This window comes from Penaeus monodon, chromosome 7, assembly GCF_015228065.2.
Source record: "Penaeus monodon isolate SGIC_2016 chromosome 7, NSTDA_Pmon_1, whole genome shotgun sequence".
NCBI lineage: Eukaryota > Metazoa > Arthropoda > Malacostraca > Decapoda > Penaeidae > Penaeus > Penaeus monodon.
In genome coordinates, this window is record NC_051392.1 from 42,090,563 (window position 1) to 42,099,469 (window position 8,907).

The 8,907-nt window shown below is 37.6% G+C and overlaps 1 pseudogene; it reads right to left on the minus strand.

The window, feature by feature from the left end:
• Positions 1-2,558: 2,558 nt before the first annotated feature.
• LOC119574886 lies at positions 2,559-3,671 on the minus strand (annotated as a pseudogene).
• Between the last annotated feature and the right edge of the window lie 5,236 nt (positions 3,672-8,907).

The window sequence follows — 8,907 nt, forward strand, 5'->3', positions numbered from 1 at the left end:
GATATACGTTTTGTGTGGATTCCATCGCATGTTGGAATTCCCAGGCATGATCATGCTGATCGCCTGGCAAAGTCAGCATGTGACAAGCAAAGTGTGGATATAGATCTTGGGGTACCTATTTCCAGGATTTTATACAATATTAAAGCTTCCTTTAAAGAGGAGTTGACTGAGTTAATTAATTCTCAACGCCCTGAAAGCTGTAGCATAAAGCATTATGACCGGTTTAGGCAAGATTCATTCACCTATGGTTTATATAAAACAAGAACAAGACAGTGTGATATTGTGACCGCAAGAATCAGGCTTGGATATAGATTGTATTGGCAGCTCAGTACAGTTTGTAATGTCGAAGAAACTAAGTGTAAACTGTGTAATGAAGAATATAAGCGAACGCTTGTACATTATATCTCAGAGTGCCATGTGTTACAGCCTTTCAGGCCACCTAGCTTGAGGTATGGAGAACTATGTACCTATTTCATATCCTCTGATGTCTTAGAAGATATACTTATATTATATCCTAAATTTGGAATGTAGCATCACATGACTGCATATCAAATGTAGCAATGCCTTTCCACGCCCCAGCTGTACGCCGGCGTGGCAGATGAGTAGATAAACGACTGTAATTGTTCCTTCTGTAATTGATATAGTACTTATCATAATAATGTTATAGCCTAAAATTGAAATGTAATACCATTATATGTTATAACCATGCATCAAATGTACCACAGCTTGCCCACGCCTGTGCAGTTAGCCAGGGTGGTAAATAAAGGACTAAACTAAACTAAACGTTTTTTCGGGGAAAACGGTGTCAGAGCTATTGAGAATGCCAACTGTCATATTCACAGTCGCTCTCAAAGCCTTTGATCGAACGGGAAAGTTCAGCAAATACTATATTTCATTATTAATAAATCAGCCAAGATTTATCTTCAGACTCGCATATTTCTTATTTTCATCTAATCTTAATATGATTAAATGCTGCTGATTATATTCTTCTTAAAGGCTGGATATATGTCAAAATTTCACGGATAATTACAAATTAAAAAACAACACATATATAAGTGTATAAGTATATAAACGTATTTTCTGACCAAAGGCCAGAAATTGCATTTATTACTTTCAGTTTTGTAATTTAAACTTTCATCTATAACATAAGTTCCGATATATCCACGTTAATGCACAACAATCGTTAGATAGAGTACATTAACGTAAATATATCGATGCTTGTGTTACAGATGGAAGTTTAAATGAAAAAAACATTTAATAAACAAAATTTTTAGTAATTGGACGCGCATGTCTTAATGTATGTAGACTTATGAAAATAAATAGACACACACCACACACACACACACGCATATATATATATATATATATATATATATATATAGAGATAGATATATTATATAGAGATATATATATATATATATATGTTATATATATAATATATTATATATATATATTATATTATATATATATATATATATATATATATTATATATATATAATATATATATACACACACAGTCTGTGTGTGTTGCTTTTATATTTGTAATTATCCGTGAAATTTTGACATTTAAGAAGAATATAATCAGCAGCATTTAATCATATTAAGATTAGATGAAAATAAGAAATATGCGAGTCTGAAGATAAATCTTGGCTGATTTATTAATAATGAAATATAGTATTTGCTGAACTTTCCCGTTCGATCAAAGGCTTTGAGAGCGACTGTGAATATGACAGTTGGCATTCTCAATAGTCAGCTCTGACACCGTTTTCCCCGAAAAAACGTACTCTAAACTAGGCTGTACATCGTAATTGAGCCCGCATTGGGCGTACCAACTGTGGCGCGCGGGGCGCAGCAGGCATACCAACCACTCCCCGCAGAAGTCCCCATGAAAGGGGATTGTCCGAGCAGTTTAATGATATGGATTGGCACCAGCGTTTTAATACTACAGCCGTCAGTCTCCGTCAATCCCCCCACACCCACCCACAGCAAAGAGCAAGGGATGGGGGGAAGGCTTTACGAAAAGTTGCCACGCAAATCCCCGTGATAGCATTCAAGTTGTAATTAGGCAAGTTTCAAATTAACAGAACTTCTAATAATTGCTGTTTTCCTATTCTTCTTTGTGTACACGTTACTGTGTTTATGTTTATGTTCACGTGTGTATATGTATATACATATGTGTGTATAAATATATATGTATATATATGATGTGTATGTGTATGTATGTGTTTATGTATTTGTATATAGATGTATATTTACATATATACATACACAAATACATGAGTATATATACACAGGATATATATAGTATATATACATTATGTAAGCATATACACATATATACATACACACACACACACTTATGTGTGCGTGCGTGTGTGTGATTGTGTGTGTGTGTGTGTGTGTGTGTGTGTGTGTGTGTGTGTGTGTGTGTGTGTGTGTGTGTGTGTGCATGTTCGTGTTTGCGCGTATATGCGTGTGTAATATTAGCTATCAATAGAATAATTAGGTAAAATGCTTTTGAATAGTGAATATTTATTTTGAGGGCCAACTTCTTACACACAATCGAACGCATTTATTATATGCATATACTTAATACTAAAAACTAGCTGTCTCGCTGCAGGAGACGACTAGGCCAGGGTAGTTATTTAGCTGTGTTTAACAAAGGTCGTACAGTATGGAGGCGTTGGTGCAGAACCAGTGACACAGACACGGTGATATCCCTATTGTAGGAAGTGGAGGTGACCGTGAAGGTGGAAGTGGTTGTCTTCCAGAGCGTGAAGAAGAAATTATCCTTGTCGCTGCCGTCCCTGGGTTCTTCAAGCTCGGTGTTCCGATAAACTGCCGACAAGTGTCTCGGAAATGTCAGGGTTGAAATCGCCAGAGTTGCTATCGATGTTTAAGTTGATTTACGTCGCCTTCGGCCGGTGCAGGGGGTAGCGGCGGCACCTGGGAGGAAAAAGCGGAGTTAAAACAGTTAAAACGATAAGCCACTAAGGGTGGCCTCCATGGACATTTACTCGACATTCAAAAAGTTCAGAACTCCAAAAGAACTACTAGTTGAAAAATGCTTACTATTGACGCAGGTGTAGTGAGCCACGGTGGTGATGGTGCTCATCTGTGTAAAGGTAGTTGTCTGATAGTTAGCAATTAATCTGCCTCATTCCCTGAAAGTAGAAGAAAACCGTGCTGCTTTTCATCTTTAGGAAGTCAGAATTTTAGTTAGATAATTTATCTATCTAATATAGAATCGTGCTTTGTACCTTTGTTTATCAATTTGTCGCTAGAAGAATCATACGTTTATGAAAAAGCTGTCTTGTTCTTTGATGTCTTTTATTCGCTTTGCCGTTTTGAAGCAGAAAAGAAAACTCTGGTGACAGGATGGTGTGTATATATAATATTCAGTAACTTTTCGAGCAGCAATGTTGGGAAGACTCCAAACTGGAAAAGACATCTGAAGCTGACAAAAATATTTCTATTCGTTCACTGTGAGACCTACCTGTGTCGGCAACATCTTCAGCCTGGACTCCACACACCGCTAACAGACCAACCAAAACAGCTACAAGTTTCTGTTGGGAAAAAGATAAGTATATGGTATAGATTTGCATTGTGTACCATGAACTTCATCACTTTCTTTCCTTGCATCATTAGTCACACTGTCAAGTAAAACGAAACGGGTGTTCCCAGGAGTAAGACCAGCACTAACCATGACTGCGGAAGAAGTAACCACTGTAGAAGCAAGGTACTGCACCCTTATATACGCAATGCAGCCAGGTGGAGCGCCTAGGCCTATGAGGAAAATTTGCCAGTTTAGGCCCGGGAGCAGCGATAAATTTAGAAAGAGAAGAAACAAACGACGAAAATTCACAAACTCAAAGATGTGGGAAAGATATGGAGTGCAGTTAGCCTCCTTTGAGGTCACGACTCCTGATGTGGTCAGGAACTTTGTGAGTAAGTTATGTGTGTCTATGTAACTGAAACTATTTAATATGTATCGTATAGGAAAGTAAAAGCAAGTAGGTGGCCAGATAAAAAGGATCAATCATTGCGATTAGATGTATTCCTTGATCAATGATTGCACCAGTTGATTTCCATTAAACAGAGAGGAAGAAAAAAAGGAAGGTAATCTATTAGAAGAAACCGAAAACGCGCAATGGTTCTGCCAGCTTTGCACGAATTCATACTAATGTGAATCGGTGATCTGGACTGCGGCTTTCAGTATATAAGATGACAGCTGTGTATGAGAATGAAGCTTACGGCGGACCTCCATTTGTAAGTCACCCGGCAAAGGCGCCATCTCTTCGAGGCTTCCACGAATTATGAGCTCTGGGCGGAGATGGCAGCCATAACGTCCTGGAAATTCACAAAACGCAGTCATATATTACTGTGCTATCTAAAGCGTAAGCTGGCCATTTCTATAGAAATGTGGAGAAATGCAAATATCGAGAATCATTTTTTTTTCTGATGTCAACAAAGTCCCCTGCCATTTGCCTATCCGACTCATAGGCGATGCTGAATTCTATATAACAAGCTTCTTTGTTAATTTCGGAACCAAATAAAGTATTAATGCGTATGGTATGTATGGGTGGCATTAGTAACCAAAATATGTCAGTAATATTTGCACACACACACACACACACACACACACACACACACACACACATAAACACACACACACACACACACACACACACACACACACACACACACACACACACACACACACACACACACACACACACACATAACACACACACACACACATAAACACACACACACACATACAACACACACAAATACCACAAACACAACGCACACACACGCGCGCAACACACCACGCAACACACACACCACACCACGCAACCCACCACGCACGCACGCCGCACGCCCCGGCACACACACATAACACATATTTTTTTTGGCGCAAAACAAAAAATATAAGTTTTGTCTACTGGGGTATCAGAAACAAAAATATGTCAGTAATATCTGCACCATACGCACACAACACAAATACCACTAATACAAAATTTAAATTATCGATTTTGTAAACCCCGCAAGATTTTACTAAAAAAGTTATAACTTTCAATCAGTGAGTTTTTCGATCGGTTCCCCTTTTTTTCTCGCTGCTTCACAAGCTTTTTGTTGGCCTGTAATGGAAATGTAACTCTTGACTTTTGGAAATTTTAAGAGTTCAGTAATAGCTTTTCAAGTAATAGAGGGATTTGATATCTTTTTACTTTTTGGGTTGTTTTTTCCACCCTGACTTCACCTTGGGTATAATTTCTCAAATTTTTGTTGTGTGGCTCTCATTTTTTTACCATAATAGGATTTAAGATAATGTACATACAAAAGAAAAAAAACCCCACACAACCAATGATATTTTATACTCATCACAAATACAACGAAATAGATATAAAGAAGCAAACATATATACCAAAATGTATAGAATATATATATATTATATATATTAATATATAATATATATACATAACATACAACCCCATTAATGTGGGTATTGTATGGGATATGCATGAAATATGAAAATATTGTGTGAAAAATTATTGGATTTATATAGAATTTAATCCTGTGGATATTTTTAAATAATGGTGTTGGTGTGTGTGCTTGTACGTGTTTCGTGTGGGGGCGTGATAGGGTAGTTTAGGTAAACTTCTATGAATAAAAAGGAAAAATTTAAAGGCTTTTAAGGTAAAATTTTTATTTTGGGGCCTTTTTGCACACAGCGAACACATTTATATAGCCCCCTTTAAATACTAAAAATAATGTCTCGCTGTATAGACGACAGCCAGGATAGTTATTTAGTTTTTAACAAAGGTCGTACAGCATGGAGGCTTTGGTGCGTACAGGACCCGACACGGTGATATCCCTTTTGACCAAGGGGAGGTGATCATGGGGGTCAAAGGGTTTCTTCCAAAACCGGGAAGAACTCCCCTTTTCGTTTCTTTCTTCGGGTTTTCAAGTCGGGGTTCATGACTCCAACGAGTGTCTCGAAAGGGGCCCGGGTTGTAACTCTTATGTGTCTAGCTGATGCTACACCGCCTTCGGGCCCGTGCAGGCGGGCGGGGACAGCTATGGAAAAAAACAGTTAGTTTCATAAGCCTTTAGTCCAAAACTCGGCCTCAGTAAACCCTTTCAGTGGTTGCCCTCCTCTGTTAAAACTTACCCACTAAGCTCCCCCGGGGCTTTACTCGATTTCCAAAAAAACAGAATCAAAAGAACCAACTTGAAATGACCCTTTGGGACAAGGTTTGGAACCATAACGGGGGACAGTACTCAATTTTTGTTGAGTTGTTAGTCAAAAGGGGGTAAGAGTCTGTCTGAGCCTCTTTGGGGAAAAAAAAAAAAAAAAAAATTATATATAAAAACATTTTTGTCCAAAAGCTTGGTATAAAGTTTAAAAAAAGTCCGACAGACTAAAAACTTACTTTTTTTTAAAAATATTTTTGAAAACCAGGGAAAATAATACGACTGATTATATGGATCATGTTTTATATGCCCCCCTTTTGGGGCATTCGCAGCCAGGACAAAACAACAAGAGGGCAACAGCAAACTTGTTGATAAAAGCAAGGTATGGGTGTGAATATTTCCCTTTGTTGAGAAAAAACCCCAAATCTGTTTTTAAAAATCTGTATTAAAACTGAAGACATGTTTTGCGAGCACACCATACTTCTAGAAACTTTTAATCCCAAAAATTTTGCTCCCGATTGTTCCAGCTAGCGAAATAACAGGAATAACGGTTACACAAAAAAGGGTTTTGGAACTCAAGTAGCAACTCCAGATATGAGATGACCACCAGTTCTTTTTAAAATGTGGACAAATTATCAAATAAGCGAAGCCAAGTGTCACAGACCATCGTTGTAAATCAAGTGAAGTCAAACACTATACACCACGCTTATAAACACTTCGACTGCAGCTGAGAATGGGGGTGGGGAAGCGGGTATGGGCGGAGCACTAAAAGAAGTAGGACAGGGATAGCAGAGCAGAGGAGGAGGAAGAACCAGCCTAAGTAGGCTCCCTCTCCCCCTTCTTTTGTCCCCTTCCAACCCTCTCAAGCGATGCCGGAGTACAAACACGGAAAAAATTCTTTGCCACGGAGCGAAATAAAAAATAAATACATATATGTATGCATATACATATATATATATATATATATATATATATATATATATATATATATATATATATATATATATATATATATATTTGTGCGAATACACACACAGACACAGACACACACACACACACACAACACACACACACACACACACACACACACACACACACACACACACACACACACACACACACACACACACACACACACACACACACACACACGACCATATGCAAATATATATATTTATACATATATATGTATATGCATATATATATATATATATATATATATATATATATATATATATATATACATATATATATATGTGTGTGTGTGTGTGTGTGAGTAAACACACACATACATACTTACATACATACATACACACACACACACACACACACACACACACACACACACACACACCACAACACACACACACACACACACACACACACACACACACACACACACACAAACACACACACACACACATATATATATATAGTATATATATATATATATAATATATATATATATATATATATATAACACATAAATATATACATACATATATAAGTATATATATTGATATATATAGTGTATATATATATATATATATATATATATATATATATATAAATATATATGTATAAATATATATGCTTATATATAGAGAGAGATATAAATATATAAATAAATATTATATAAATAATATATAACATATACACAAATATGTATAATACATATATATATATATATTTTTTTTAATATATAAACAAATATATATGTATACACACACACACATGTATATATATAAACACACACACACACTAACACACTTTGCCATGTCTCTTGGCCCCCTTGTATTTGTCATGTCTCTTGGCCCTTGTATTTGTCATGTCTCTTGGCCCCCTTGTATTTGTCATGTCTCTTGGCCCCCTTGTATTTGTCATGTCTCTTGGCCCCCTTGTATTTGTCATGTCTCTTGGCCCTTGTATTTGTCATGTCTCTTGGCCCTTGTATTTGTCATGTCTCTTGGCCCCCTTGTATTTGTCATGTCTCTTGGCCCTTGTATTTGTCATGTCTCTTGGCCCCCTTGTATTGGTCATGTCTCTTGGCTCCCTTGTATTTGTCATGTCTTATGATCAAGATGAAACTCCAAGGCACTAGATAACATCTAGGTTTCGCTTCCATAGAGCACAACTGGCAGTATCAAGGCCTTGAAGACACGTAACTTGGTCCTACTTCATAGGCACCGACATCTCCAAATGCTCTTGTTGATCGAGTTCATGGCTCCTGTTGCCTGACCAATCCTTATAGTGACTTCTTAGTCTGACAGCCCACAGATATGGACTATGCTACCAAGGTATGTAAAACTCTGTAACTTCAACGTCCTCACCGCAAACATAGATCGACTGAAAAGGTTCGCCTAACAGGCCCCCAAACTCCTGAATCTTGGTCTTGGTCCAGGAGACCTCTAGGCCTAAAGGCTTTGCCTAATTGCTAAATGCATCAAGAGCCACCACCTGTGACTCCAGGGACTCAGATAGGATAGCAATATCATCGGCAAAGTCAAGGTCTGAGACCTTGATATTGCCCAGTGTTGCTCCACACTGACTTTGGCTAGTAGCTCTGCCCATTATCCAGTCCATACAGGTGTTGAAAAGTGTTTGTGCAAGGACACAGCCTTGCCTCACCCCTGAATTACCAGGAAGAAGTTGACAGACCCCCACCACACTTAACAGTACTTTCGGCAAAGTTAGCCAATGTAATT